The sequence below is a fragment of the Cucurbita pepo genome, chromosome 20 (assembly GCF_057944985.1).
Source record: "Cucurbita pepo subsp. pepo isolate OVF chromosome 20, ASM5794498v1, whole genome shotgun sequence".
Lineage (NCBI taxonomy): Eukaryota > Viridiplantae > Streptophyta > Magnoliopsida > Cucurbitales > Cucurbitaceae > Cucurbita > Cucurbita pepo.
This window is the reverse complement of record NC_141817.1, coordinates 4,391,160-4,405,419: the sequence shown is the minus strand read 5'-3', so window position 1 is coordinate 4,405,419 and position 14,260 is coordinate 4,391,160. Positions and strand designations below refer to the sequence as shown.

Genomic DNA, 14,260 nt, shown 5'->3' with positions numbered 1-14,260 from the left:
TGGATAATCAAAATTATAATGAATCAACATCCACCCTATTGCTATTTGAACTGTGATCTGGTAATCACTTGAATCAAAGAAAGAACAAAACTATAGAAAGTTGAAGACATTACACTCTTAAATGCATCCCTTAGAAGAGGGTTGGATGCTGCTACCCTTTAAGATGTTACGTCAAACTCCTTGCCAGAGCTGCCATTACAATCAATATCCATAAAAACCAAGTTTCTAAATTTCCTAAGCCAGAAAACAAATCAGTTACACGAGCATTCGCTGATAGATAAAAGCTTTTTTCTTTTGTATTTCAGCTACGAAATGGTTATAGCTCATTAGAGTAGAGTTCAAAAGAGTAACATACTCGACTCTAGTTCCTACTACTTACGGATCAAACACGAGCCCACCAGTTTCTGTGAGGATAACAACACCGCCCACGACATCCCTGAATGATTACTGTAGTAAGTGTGATGTCTCAGATTAGCAATGGACAGGTAGTTTATATATCATACCAAGGACCTCCAAAACCGGTTTCGAAAAATAAATCAATCCTTTCACAAGGCTACACCACAGAGGTTCAGTGCATAGGAACCACTCATCCGGACGGATCTCATCTATAAGAAGAAGACATTGACATAAGAAGAAGACGATTAATTCGGTCTGTGGTAGCATCTACAGTCAACTTGTCACGTTTGGTTCCAACCTGAACATCCATTATGATCAACTGTTATGGTACGATGTGTTTGATGAATTAATATGTTTGTGATATGGTACGTTGAAGGCATGCATGAGATATGTTATGTGTCTGTTATGATATATGAAATGATGGGATATATGCATGATGTGGACTGTTATGTCTAAAAGCATGAAAATGTTATAATATAATATGTGTGTGACATGATTGATATGATATGATTGACATGCAAAATGACGAGCTAGAATGAAATACAATCTCGTCTACTCTCAGTTATATTAAATGTTTGCTCATGAAATATTATTGGATTTTATTAGAATATTTTACCGCTTTTATTAGAAAGTATATTGAAAAATGAAAATTATCTACTAAAAAGTCTTTAAAACAAATTTCTCACGATAATCATCACAAAAATAAATGGAACATTTCACGGTAATAGAAATTAAAATAGGACACGTGTGTGGGAAGACTTCCCTAACCCTATCCCGCCGTGTAAACATTCTAAGTGAGTCCAAAAAATGTCTCAATTTAATTTATTTTTTTCAAAGAAAATGTGATATTATTTACCATAACTTCTCACTAGAGTTATGTTGCTTTTCAACCAGGCATAGAAGGAAACTTTTTAGACTTTTTCTTTAATATTTAATTTTCTTATGAAACTCATGTTTTGGTCATTTAAATTTTGTATTGTTCATTTTATTTAAGTTATTCTAGTCAAGATTTACCTTAAAATTATGAAATTAATTTTATTTGTTATGACATTAATTATTTTAGATTTATTAGATGTATGTTCCCTTTTATGACTTATTTTTTGTTTTATTTATATAAATTTAAGTTGATCGTTATAATTCTTTTATTCAAAAACATATATCATATTCAACAAAATTATACTTGTATTAAGTTTTAAACCATACATAAGGTTGATCAAGATTCCAAACATTCATAACATAATATTAAAAAGATAGAAAATTAAAAACACACATAGACTTTGATAAGAAGCAAGAAGTCTATTTGGGAACCTTATAGAAGTTGATAAGGTTGTTCTTGTTGTTGAGGCCAGTGAACACAAGGGTGCCATAGGTTCCCCTACTAGTCCCCTCAAGAGCTGTCAATCGAAGTTTATAGTTGGTCCCGGCCACAATTTGCATTTCTCCACCAATCACTTTTTGGAACTGGATTTGAGTTTTTGCCTGTTTATTGTGTTCATTGACTGCGAACTCACCTAAGCTCTGAATCTTTGGGTCATCTATGTTTTCTATTGGTTTGTAGCTACCAGCCAAATCTAAACGTTGGGTTGCCGCTGCGAGCGACAATAGCGATAGGACATAGAGGAGAAGAGAAGCCACGAGGAAAAGAACCTTAGCCATAGTGATAAAGTTTGGAGATGATGAAGAGTATTTGATGGTTTGTTTAAGGAGAAGGTTGGTGGGTATTTATAGGAATGGATAAATGCATAAATGGGGAGGAGATTAAATTTTTTTAAACAAAAGTATTCAAAGCGTTTTCTTTTAATATGTTTACTACCATATAAAAAAATAAAAAAAAATAAAAAATAAGAGTCATTTAGGGTGGAATAAATCAAATAAGGTAATAGTAGTTACTACCATAAATAAATAAATAAATAAATAATAAATAAAAAGTCAATTATGGTCCTTAAATCTACCCATTAAAGCAAAACAAACTCTTTTAATTTTAATTTGGAATATATTAGAAAATTGAGCTAAATCAAGAGAATTATAACAACGGTAAAAGAAAAAAATAATAAATAAATAATAAAAAATAGCAGCCTTATCCCAATTGCTCTCACTAACATCTTATCTCTTTCCCAACTATCTCTCTCCTCAACCACCAATGTATCAGTTAATCAAACAAAAGAAAAATGCAGATTTATTAGGAGACTATACACATTTAGTTACAAAGATTTTGCTTTGTTATTATGAAAACTCATATTTGAGATATCTTTTTTCTTGACGCAATTGTGTTACAAGATCTCCTTTTCTGGATGATTTATCGAGAGAGATTTTGCTTTGTTATTATGGTGAGTTATATTCAGATCTCCTTTACTTTATACAATCCATTGTGTTACAATAGAATCAAATCTCTTTTTCATTCATTTATCAATAAGATTTTAATTAGTATTATATTACTTCTAGTAAATGGTAACTAATTAAAAAAAAATCGTGAGATTTAGAAATAAGAATAGATTAATAAGAAAAAAAAAAGAAGTAGAGGAAAAAGAAAAATTTAAATTTAACCGAGGAAACACATAGAGTAATAGGGAATTAAAAGATAAAATAGAGGAATTATAGTCAAGAAACCTATCAAATTCTTTCATATAACATAACAATATCTTCCATAAAACAATAATAATAATAGAGAATATGACTTTACTATCGGCATGATAATATTTGATGTTGACATGTGCCCTGTGGTTCTGCACTATATTGATATGTGTGAATTGTTTATGAATCGATATGATGATGATATGATATGTATATGTTATGATATGTGAATTGTATGATCATACTTACGATACGATGTGTTTAATGATATGTTTGAGATAGGATATGAGAAGGATGCACTAAACGTAATGTAACGATAGGACTACGATATGTTCATAAGACGATACAATAAGGTTATGTATAGAAAAGACCATAGTTGTGATAGGTTGATAAAAAGATACAATAATGTTATGTATAGAAAATGTTATAGTTAAGATATGACTAATATAATGATATGGTTAAGTTATGTATACGAAACAATATGGTCACGATCGATTGAAAAAATGATACGATTAGGGTATGGATAGAAAATGATAAGTTTATTATAGATTGATAGAACGATAAGGTTATGATAGCCACCTAATAAATATAGACGGTTATGATAGGTCTTATTCATGAAATTGTATGTGTTTGCATATAACCCATTAGTGGGTCACTAACTAATAATATTTAAAATTAATAGTCCAAAAATAAATAAAGAAATAAACAAATAAAAAAATTATAAAGAAATAGTTAAAATAATAATAATAATAAATTAATTAATTAAAATTAAAATTAAAATTGATGTTAAAAAAAAAAAAAAAAAACATTTCCCCACTTCTCTTCACTAACCTCTCATTCCTTTCTACAATTATCTCTCCTCAACCCATCTTACTACAACAGAAAATAACAGTTACTCCAAAAAAAGAAAAAAGAAACAATAATTGTCAGATTAATAGAACGATAGAGTTATGCTAGCCACCTAAGAAATATAGACGGTTATGATAGGTCTCATTCATTAAATTGTATGTGTTTGCATATAACCCCATTAGTGGGGTCACTTACTAATAATATTTAAAATACTCAAGATATGTGCTATTTCTATTTCAAGTAAAGGAAAAACATCTTTGTACGACTAACGACGACATTGCAACTCGAGACCATGACACATGTATAGGGTAATCGCAAATATAATAGTTTTTTTATTTTATTTAGTTATTTGTTGTGTCGCTTTAAAGACGTTTTCAAACACGAAGTCCATAGCTTTGTTTTAAGATAAGATTTATGTTTTACGTGTAGACAGTAACAAACTTAGATTAAGTAGAAATTGTGGATCGTTACAAACATTATAGTTTAAGGTAGTCTTTTAATTTTAATTTTAAATAGTTTGCAGAATTTCAAAATTATTCCTTAAATGAATTTTTTTTTTTTTTTAAACAAAGATTAATTAAGGTATGTTTATTCCTCTTCTATTTAATAGTTAATTAAGATTTATTAAATTATATAAAAAAAATTAACTATGAGAAAACTCTATTTAAAAATGATTTTATCTCAAGATATTTATGGAAAGAATGCATTTATTTAAACACTAACATGGGAGTTGAATAAGTCCGAATTTTAATTAAAAATTAAAATTCGAAATAAGCATAAAATGTGATTAATTTTTATTTTAAATTTAAAACTTGTAATTCGTGTCAAAATCAATCTAACCAATATGATATAAGGGTTATGAACCAACAACTTCTAACCAATATGATATAAGGGTTATGAACCAGTAACAAAATACTTATCAGGATAAAATTACGATACCTAATATGATGGTTCATATTTACAAAGAACTCATTAAAGTCGTTAACCAAATTAGTGATAACTCAATATTATGGAGATAAGAGTTATTCTTGTATATACTGTATTCTAGCATTGTACATATCTGATTGGGTCCATGTAGATAAGCCATAACATGTAACCAAATACTTCGGTTATTTATTAAAATATATATATATATATTCTACGATCCAAATTGTTCCTATCTTGCGTGTTCGATATTTGGAAGGGGGTTCTTTCGATCCATGTGGCTTTAGTTGTTAATGTAATAAATGTATAATAAATTTGATAATAACACAAAAATAGTATTTTGAACATAATCTAATAGATAAATTAGACATTGCTCGATAATAATATAATTTTTTTTTTATTTTGTAAGTGCTTTTAAAATTATATTATATAGTTTTTTTTAAAAAAAATTAGAATTTGATAAAGTATTATAATATTTCTTTTGAAGTATAAATTATAATAAAAAAATTGTGAGGAAATGAACCTAATTGAAAAAAAAGATAAAAACAAAATTATTACCTAAAATAAAGGTCTCTTTTTAGTCCTTCAGTATCTGAATTTAAATATTCTATATTTTAGCCCCTAAAATTTAAAATAATCTTATTTTATGTTCGTTTAGATAATCTTATTTTATATTCTTTTATTCACTTTCTATTTCTATTATCTAGGGCTAACTCAATAGATGGTGTTCCTTAAATTTATTAATTTTGTATTTTTTTGAGTTGGTTCATGTGTTACTCCATAAAAACATTAGAGATTTTGTGTAACAACCTAAATTCACCGCTAGCAAATATTGTCTGCTTAAGGTTTTTAAAGCGATTGGCTAAGGAGAGGTTTCCACACACTTGTAAATAATGTTTCGTTCTCTTCTCCAACTGAGGTGGGATCTTAGAATCCACCCCTTTTGGGGCCAGCGTCCTCACTGGCATTCGTTCTCTTCTCTAATCGATATGGAACCCCCAACCTACACCCCTTCGGGCCAGGCGTCCTTGCTGGCACACCGCCTAGTTTTCATCCCCCTTTCGGGGTTCTGCCTCCTCGCTCGCACATCGCTCGGTGTCTGACTCTATTACCATTTCAAACAGCCCAAACCCACCACTACTAAATATTATCCTTAGTCTTGGAATATTTATATATGAATATACATGCATGCATCCATACATACATCTATATATATATATATATAATTTTTATTAAATATCTCATTTTCTATATCATTTGAATATACATACATATACATATACATATATATATATATACACACACATATACATATATATTGTAAAAAAACGTCCCAGTGGTTCTACACTTGTCATATGTATTGATATGTGATAATTGTTTATGAATCGATATGATTATGATATGATATGTATATGTTATGAAATGTGAATTGTATGATCATACTTTTGATACGATGTGTTTAATGATATGTTTGAGATAGGATATGAGAAGGATGCACTAAACGTAATGTAACGATAGGACTATGATATGTTCATAAGACGATATGATAAGGTTATGTATAGAAAAGACTATAGTTGTGATAAGTTGATAAAAAGATACGATAATGTTATGTATACTAATCGCTATAGTTAAGATATGATTAATATAATGATATGGTTAAGTTATGTATACGAAACGTTATGATCACGATCGATTGGAAAAATGATACAGTTAGGGTAAGGATAGAAAAGGATAGGATTATTATAAATTGATGAACGATAGGTTATGATAGCCACCTAAGAATGATAGCCACCTAAGGAATATAGACTATTATGATAGGTCTCGTTCATGAAATTGTATGTGTTTGCATATAACCCCAATAGTTGGGTCACTTACTGAGTATTATATTTAAAATACTCAAGACAAGTGCTACTTCTATTTCAGGTAAAGGAAAAACATACTTGTACAACTGAAGACATTGCAACTTGAGACCAATGTAACAAAATACTTCAGTTATTTATTAAGATAAAATTAAGATATCTAATATGATGGTTCACACTTACAAAGAATTTATTAAAGTTATTAATAATGTCGTTAACCAAATTAGTGATAACTCAATATTATGGAGATAAGAGTTATTCTTGTATATATTGTATTCTAGCATTGTACATATCAGATTGGGTCGATGTAGATAAGTCATAACATGTAACAAAATACTTCAGTTATTTATAAAAAAAAAAAAAAAAAGTATCCTGATTGTTCCTATCTTGCGTGTTCGGTATTTGGAAGGGAGTTCTTTCGATCCATATGGCTTTAGTTGTTAATTTAATAAATGTATAATAAATTTGATAATAACAACGAAAAATAGTATTTTGAACATAATTTAACAAATAAATTAGACATTGCTCGATAATTATATAATTTTTTTTATTTTTTTAAGTGCTTTTAAAATTATATAATATAGTTTTTTAAAAAAAAAATTAGAACTTTGACAAAGAATTATAATATTTCTTTTGAAGGGTTAACGTTGGAACTTTTTTCCCCTTTGAGACAAGGTCGTTAACTCGATCTGAAAATTTGTTTTCTCGTTCTAGTATCATATCATATCCACTAAAGATTCCTTTGAGACAAGGTCGTTAACTCGATCTAAAAATTTGTTTTCTCGTTCTAGTATCATATCATATCCACTAAAGATTGTCCTAAGCTTAAAAAATAGAAGGAAAAAAAAACATTTACTCATGTCTATAAGACCTCCCAACCTCAACCCTGTCGAGAAGACCCTTGAGGCACTTGAATCATTATGTAAATAACCATTTTCCTTTCGATCTTTTTTAATGAATCTGTAAGTGTGAATGTTTGCTGAAACCACCACACCTAAATAGTGGTGAGAGTTGTCTTATTTATAATCATTTAAGTATAGAGAAATAAGGTAAATTACAAATAATATGGAAAGAACAACAAAAGAAAAAAATAATAAATGGATACAATATATTTGCTTTTAGTAAAAGGGCAAAGTTGTAATGTAAGGCAAATATGCCTTATAATGAACGGTCAACTATCCTTAACACCCCCTACAAGCTGAGCGTCGGATTTGAACGAACGTGAAGCTTGGATATGAAAGATTCAAAGAGAGGTCGAGAAATACTTTTTGTGAAGATGTCAGCAACTTGGAGATGAGAAGGTACATATCGTGTGCGAAGTTTGACAGCGATGACAAGTTCTCGAAGGAAATGATAATCTATTTCAACATGTTTGACCCGCTTGTGAGAAACGGGATTAGAGCTCAAAAAATAGCACTTTTGTTGTCTCATAAGAGTAAGGGCTGCTGTGAAATAGGGACCTTGAGGTCATGCAAAAGATGTGTAACCCAAAGAAGTTCAGCAACGGTTGTGGCACGAGCACAATACTCAGATTTACAACTGGAGCGTGAGACAGTAGGTTGCTTTTTTACACTCCAAGAAACGAGATTGTTACCAAGATAAATAGAATAGCCAGATGTAGAACGACGAGTATCGGGACAACCAGCCCAGTAAGCATCCGAATAAGCGACTAGCGTACTAGGAACAATGGATGGGCGAAAGGAAAAACCAAAGTGGAGTGTTTCTTTGATATAGCGAAAAATACGTTTGACAACAAAAAAGTGATCTGCACTAGGAGCATGCAAGAATTGACTGACAGAATTGACAGCATAGGCAATATTTAGATGCGTAATAGTCAAGTACTGAAGGGGTGCCAACAAGAGATCTATAGAGAGTAGGATCGGAGAAAGGAGAACCATCAGTAGTTAGCTGTGAAGAAACAACCATGGGACTGTGAACTGGTTTGCTATCGAGCAACTGAGCACGAGTAAGAATATCTCGAGCATATTTTAACTGACTAATAAAGAGACCATCAGGAGTGGGTGAAGCTTGAAGATGAAGAAAGTAACTGAGAGAACCCAAATCTTTGGTAGCAAACTCAGAATGAGGCTTGCGAGTAAGACTATCAATAAGAGATGAGTTGTTGCTCGTAACAATAATGTCATCAACATAAAGAAGCAAATAGATAAGCTTATATTGCTGTTGAAAGACAAAAAGGGTGTGTCAGCGCGACTGCAAGAAAAATCAAGTGTGAGAAGAAATGAGCTAAAACGCTGAAACCAGGCGCGAAGAGCTTGCTTTAAGCCATAGAGGGCTTTCTTTAATAGACAAACATGAGTGAAAAATTGAGGATCAATATACCCAGAAGGTTGATCCAAATGAACACGTTCAATAAGAGTTCCATTGAGAAAAGCATTCTTGACATCAAGTTGTCGAAGAGGTCATTTATTTGTGACTGCAATAGAAAGCACAACACGGACAATGGTAGCTTTGACAACTGGACTGAAAGTGTCAGTGTAGTCAAGACCAAGAACCTGAGTATAACATTTTGCAACAAGACGAGCCTTGAAATGCTAGACGGATCCATCAGGCAAATATTAATACGAAACACCCATTTAGAGCCCACAATGTTGGTATTGGCAGGGTGAAGAACCAAAGTCCAAGTATCAATTTGTTGTAACGCTCGAATTTCTTCATCCATGGTAGCAACCCATGTAGGATTCTTAGCCGCAGATTTGAATTCTTTTGGCTCAGTGGATGCAAGAAGAGTAGAAAGAAGTCCAGATGAGCCCAAAATACCAAGATTTCCTGGATGATGAGTCTTGAATATACCAGCTTTGGCTCGTGTGATCATAGGATGAGTGCCCAAAGAAGAGGAATCAACCGTAGGTCCAATAGAGGTCGAATCAGAAGTCAAGGGTGGCAAAGTGGAACCTGCAAGAGAAGTATCAACCTACATAGACTCCATCCACAAGGTCAGAACAAATATCACACGGGGATGAACTGGATCGAGAAATGTGCGATGATGAAGTGGTAGGGGGGATGTGGTTCCAAGAAATTTAAAATAGGAAGAGAGGGAAGATGTTGGGCCTGGGAGCTAGGGATAGCAGGAAAGTGAGTTTCATCAAATTGAGCATGGCGGGTGATATATAGCTTAGTAGTGGTGGGATTAAGACAGTGGAACCCTTTATGAGCAGGACTATAATCCAAAAAAATACAAGGAATGCTGCGGGGAGAAAGCTTGTTAATTAGGCATATAATCACGCAAGTAAGGATAAACACGACAACCGGTTGATAGAGGAATTCAAAGTGTGACTTACCTCCAAGAAGTGGAGTAGCAACCGGTTGATAATATAAGCTGCAGTGTTGAAGGCATCAACCCAAAAATGAGATGAAAGATGAGAGAAAGAGAAGAACCAAGCCAGTCTCAGTCACATGACGATGTTTTCTCTCAGCACGACCATTTTGAGCAGGTGTATATGGATAAGAGAGTTGATTGTGGATGCCAGAATTACGTAAATGAGTTTTGAAATAATTGCTAGTAAATTCAGTACCTCCATCGCTTTGAAATACCTTGATACGAGAAGAATATTGATTTTCCACCAATTTTTGAAATTGAAGAAAAATATCAAAGAAATTAGATTTAAATTTTAAAAGGTAAAGCCAAGCGAATCGAGAATGATTATCAATAAAAATAACATAGTAAAGAAAACCCGAATTTGATTTGACGGGGGAAGGACCCCAAAGATCACAATGAATAAGATCTAACACATGAGACGCTACGTTCATTGCAGGAATAAGGCAAGCGATGACTTTTCGCAAGCTGACAAGTATTACATAATGATGGAGAAGATAATAAAGACGTAAGAGAAAGATGACCTTTTCTATTTAAAAAAGAAATAACAGAATGATTCACATGATGTAACGACCCAAAATTTTCTACTTAATTTAAGGTCGCTACTGTATACATACCATAAACATTGAATGCGGAAGACTTCATTTAAATTCCATAAAACATAACTTTCATCTTAAAACACAACCACGGACTTACGTGTTTCGAAAACATCTTTAAAACGACACAACAAAAGACCCGAAATAAAATAAATAAGCGTTTAAGTTTAAAACATCATATTCTATCCTAAGTCTAAGAAAATAAATACTACTATCCTATGCATGTGCCATGATCTCTAGTTGCGATGCCGTCGTCAGCCGTACAGGAATGCTTTGCCTTAACCTGAAAAATGTAGTAGCACATGGCTTGAGTATTTAAAGAAATACTCAGTAAGTGACCCCACTATTGGGGTTAAATGCAACAATCACATGCAATGAAATGATGGGACCTATCTTTCGTTTCGTTTCTTTTCGTTTTCCCTACGGTGTACTCCTAACAGGTAATCGTGGACGTGTACCATATACTCTACACGCAGCCCATACGTGCGAGTATGGGCTCACCAGCTAGTTCGCACACCGCTGGGCCACTGTCCCTAGCCGGTGGGCATGCTCTAGGGGCCCATCGAGACCCGTTAAAACTAAAACCGTCACGGCAGCGCTATGCAGGGCATATCGATCGTTGTCCTGCCATTTGGATGTACGCGTCCGTACCCTCGTGATGGGATAGGGGTATCCCCCCAAATGCATGATCACACAATATGCATGAGGTCCCACTAGTCCTACAGTCATCATTTAATGAACATAACCCCGTGTCACGTTTTCATGCTTACATGTCATTCTCATTCTCATTTCGTTACATATCATACATATTCCTAGCGGGGTTATGTATCATGCAATTTACCGTATTTCATGTCATACAATTCATTCAGTTACATTCCAATACTCATACAACAAGTCATAATTGTACAAGGGCCACACATCGTCACATGCATTCATATCACATCAACTAAGCAACATAAATAACATACATTCACGTTCACATGATTTCGTACTTAAGCACAATAATCTAGCATACAATGTATCATATCATAACCAAGTCATAGCGTAAACACTTCATAGTCATATCGTTCTCTAACTTACCATAGCCTTAACGTTCTTATACCTATCACAGACATATCATTACGTGACGTACCTTAGTCATATCGTCACAAGAACATACCCTAACGCTATCGTTCTACCAATCTATCACAAACCTATCCCTTTCTACCCATAACCTAACCGTATTCTTTCATCAATCTCTCCTATCCATAGCACTCTGGTATGTAACCTAACTCTAACGTTTCATGAACGTATCTTACTCCTATCATTACATTTCGGTTTGTGCATTCTTCTCGTACCCTATCTCAAACATATCCTTGAGCACATCGTACCATAATTATTATCATACAAACCACATATTATAACATAACATAACATATAGAAAGCATATCGATCCACAGACAATTCACACATATCAATATATATGACACGTGCAGAACCACAGGGCACGTGTCAACATCAAATATAACCATGCCGATAGTAAGGTCACTTACATGGTTAGCTTAAGTCGTTGTCACGAATATATCCTTAATGAAAGTTCGATTTCGTCGTTATCCTTAATGAAAGTCCATTGAACTCCAAGTCAACAGAGAAATCTCAAATCTCTCTCCCATGTAAATCTTGATCATCTCTGCAAACCCATCTCCTATAAATTTGACGCAGGTATTTCTGTTTTCTCAAATCTGACATTTTTCATTTCTGTTTCATTTTTGAAGGAACTATAAGGTGGGTTGAGGAGAGATTGTTGGGGAAGTGAGTAGGAGAGATGAGGGAATAATTATTTTTATTTATTTATTTATTAATTTATTATTATTATTATTATTATTTTACATAATAATAATTTTTTGTTCTTTATAATAATTTATTTATTTATTTTTGGCTGTTACACATGAGCCAGGCGAGCATGACATAAATCATATGAATCACATAAAGATTTGTTTCTAAGAATTGAAATAAAAGTAGAGTTGCCACGCTCTAGCACATATAGCCCCCCATCTCTTTTACCGATTGCCACCACCATTCATGTTTGACGATTCTGGATAGTAATAAGATTATTAGTAAATGTATCGGAGAGAGGAAAATCAGACGTTAATTTACTGAGGGAAAGAAGATTTTTAGTGAGATGAGGGACAACCAAGACATCTAACAAGTGAATAGTTGGAAGAGGAGAAAGAGTACCAGTGTGGGTAATGGGTAGGGATGCACCGCTTCCTACGATCACATAGTCGTTACCCATGTAATTTTTAAACTGATCTAAAATAGATGGGTCGGCAGTCATATGGGCCGATCTCCAAAGGTCCATATGACTGCCGACCTTAATAAAAAGTACTCCACACAAATAGTCAATCTATAGAGTAAGAAGCATATTTACAGACACCCTTCACACACAAAAACACAAACATACTCATTTACATCAAATATACACTTCTCTAAACACCAACTGAAACATTAATCACACCTCCATAATACACCACATGTACACACTTACACAAACTCCATAAATACACTCCAACAACAAAGACCACTACGACACCACTCAATGAACGTATATCGCATTTCAGCCTCTTACTGCCAAAACACATACAAACCATAACTCAATGACCGTATAAACACGCACACTCAAAGATACATCACCATTCTCAAATCCAAATAAATCCTAAATCCAAACTAAAGTATCCCTCACTCCTTAACCTTCCGGTTGCGTAGTTTACTGTTGCATCGTTGACCGGACCCTCCTTTACGGTTAGGCACCCTCCACTGTGCGCACAAGCCGAAGGCGTAGTGGCATTTCCTTCGGTTACTGCATTTATAACTATCCTCATGCAGCGTGGCGTAGAGATACTGAGGTTTGAGGTTTAGACATATAATAAGCTACTACCTGACTCCTTACTAAGGTTGTGAATTTGTGAACTCTGATGTGATGGTTTTCGTTGTTGTTAACATATATCATCCGAGACACAATCTTTCATGTAAGGCACCATCCACTGTGTACCAATACCGAAGGCGTAGTGGCATTTCCTTCGGTTACTGCCTTTTAGCAGGGTGAGTGAGGAAAAAACTTATTAAGTCTCGCTTTCTCGTGTTTTTAGACCATATAATAAAACTCAAATAAAGCCATATACTCCTTATGTCTGACACTGCCAGTAAGATCCCACCGTGATATTAAGGTTTTCGGCAATTTTTCTTTAATATCATTGGGCTCTCTGTTAAGGTTTTTGCTTACTTACTTTACAGAGATACGAACAGTTTAGTAAGGCACCATCCACTGTGCGCCAATACCGAAGGCGTAGTGGCATTTCCTTCGGTAACAGCATCGTAGGACTATCCTACGGCTGGGTGAGAGGTCTAATACCTTATTAAGTCTCGCCTTTTGTGTTTTTTGACCTTTTAACATATAATACAACACCAATGAAGCGGTGCATCTGTGGTAAACTGAAGAAACTGGAGATAATAAGCTATAATTCCCCACTCACCTAGCCGTATCACCCAGTAATTAATTGGGTGGGCATACATCCGCTAGCATAACCACGAACTCGGCGGAAAGGGCACACAGTGGATTGTGGCTTACTTGCTGTGATCCATTGTATTCTCGGATGAGATGGACCACAGTCTCAGAGGTAAGGAGTTGGATAAGGGTGAAGACTTATTATCCTTTCTGGTTATTGAGAATAGTGTGGTATTTTGATTGTGGT

At 33.6% G+C, this 14,260-nt stretch overlaps 1 pseudogene; it reads right to left on the bottom strand.

Annotated features, from left to right (window-relative positions):
• Positions 1–1,692: 1,692 nt before the first annotated feature.
• Positions 1,693–2,052, bottom strand: LOC147786399 (cysteine proteinase inhibitor 1 pseudogene; annotated as a pseudogene).
• Positions 2,053–14,260: the final 12,208 nt, after the last annotated feature.